A 2322-nucleotide genomic window follows, 5' to 3' on the forward strand; every position below is an offset into this window, starting at 1 on the left:
ATCTATCTATCTATCTATCTATCTATCTATCTATCTATCTATCTATCCTACAATAGTCTGCCTGCATGTAGGCCTACACGCCAGAAGAGGGCACCAGATCTTATTACAGATGGTTATGAACCACCGTGTCATTGCTACTCAGTTATTTTCAGGAACCCCAGCATGAACTGGTACAGAGCATTTAAGTGTGCAGGATGAATACCCTTATGTGCACACATCGCATGAACTCTCTGAGTGCCTTTCAAGCCAGGGATTGGTGTGTTCTTCTAATTTGGCTCTCTATGAGACTGTTGTACACCATGACCATACACCCCAGTGTTCGTTAACCCGATCAACAGGACGGAACTCATGATCACCTAGGGGACACATCCCTTGGCACACCAATGAGGGCATTTCTAGAAAGCTTTAGTGGAGAAAGGAGGGCATATAAGACACATCGCAGGCATTACATCTTAGGTACATCGTGGCAGGGAAATCAAAGTACCAGGAGCTCGAAGCAACTAGTCACATCTCATCTGTGACATCTCATCTGCAGTCAAGATGCAGAGAGCATAGCCAGGCATAGCGGTGCATGCCTTTAATCCCACAGAGGCAGGTGTATCTCTATGAGTTTGATGACAGCCTGATTTAAATAGTGAGTTCCAGGCCAGTAAAGGTTATATATAGAGACCCCCATCTCAAAAACAAACAAACAAACAAACACAAATAAAAAAACAACAGAAAACCAAACAAGAAACAAAACAACAAGCAATCAATCAAGCAAAAAGAAACAGAGTCTGAAAGGCTCTGCCCTGCAGACTATCAAAGCAGATGCTGAGACTTATGGCCAACCTTTGGGCAGAGTGCAAGGAATCTTAGGAAAGAAGTGGGAAACAGTAAGATCGGAAGAGGACAGGAACTCCACAAGGAGAGCAACAGAACCAAAAAATATGAGCACAGGGGTCTTTCCTGAGACTGATACTCCAACCAAGGACCATGCATGGAGATAACCTAAGACCCTTGCACAGATGTAGCCCATGGCAGTTCAGTGTCCAAGTGGGTTCCATAGTAATGGGAACAGGGACCTCTGACATGAGCTGATTGGCCTGCTCTTTAATTACCTCCCCCTGAGGGGGAGCAGCATTACCAGGCCACAGAAGAAGACAATGCAGCCACTCCTGATGAGACCTAATTGACTAGGATCAGAAGGAAGGAAAAGAAGACCTCCTCTATCAGTGGACTTGGGGAGGGGAATGGATGCAGAGGGTGGAGGAAGGGAGGGATTGGGATGGGAGGAGGGAGGGAACTAGAGGGGGGATACAAAGTGAACAAAGTGTAATTAATAAATAATTAAAAATAAAAATAAAAAAAAGAAAGAAAAAAAAAGGAAAAAAAAGAGCTGCTTAGGGAACAAGCCTAAGCTAAGGCTCTAATAAAAAAAGACAGAGAAACAAACTGGAAAAAAAAACCAACAGAGTAATGAATGCAATCATGATAGTACTCGGTTTTCATTCTGCATTCTGTAAGCCCAGGATCCTGTGCCCAGGGAATGGCTCCCCCACAATCAAGATAGCTGTCCATATATCAATGAAACAATCAAGATAACTGTCCCCAGGCATGTCTAGGGTCCTATCTCCCAGGTGACTATAGATTCTGCCAAGTTGACAATTAACACTAACCTTGCTATGTTGTGGGGTCATTGGTTGTGTACAGAGGAAAAAGCAAATGCAGCCTGAGTTCACCCTTCTGTTGGCTTCCTGACTGAACATATGAACAACTGCCTCATATTCCTGTTGACACAGCTGGAGCTGCTGCCATGGCCATACCTGCCCTGGAATGATGTACTGCCCTCTCAAACATGAGTGGAATCAACCTTTATCTCCTTAATTTGTTTTTACCAGGTATTTTGTGACAACAACGAGAAAAGTAGCTGATATACTCCTGACACTTCCAATAAAAGTCTAGTCACCTAAGCTCACACAGAGTGAACCAGAGGAACATTTGCTTCCTCACTGTGGCATCTCGGTAGACTTCATGGTAGATAAATGTCTAGTAGGACTTTGGCTACAACCACCAGGTTTTCAGCCTTCACCAAGCCAACTGTCATAGACACAGGCACACAGACTAATAGACACATTTTTAAAATGACACATAAAACAACATGATTCAGAGAAAATTCTTGTATAAGCTGAAGATATGACTGCTCCATGGTATAGTTAAGAGGGAGGTTTTTATTGTAGATATGAGAGAATAGCCAGAGGCATCTGGAAGAGTCCAGAGCAGAGACAGAGAGAGGAGATAGATAGATAGATAGATAGATAGATAGATAGATAGATAGATAGA

Source organism: Psammomys obesus, unplaced genomic scaffold (genome assembly GCF_907164565.1).
Source record: "Psammomys obesus unplaced genomic scaffold, mPsaObe1.curated_primary_1811, whole genome shotgun sequence".
NCBI lineage: Eukaryota > Metazoa > Chordata > Mammalia > Rodentia > Muridae > Psammomys > Psammomys obesus.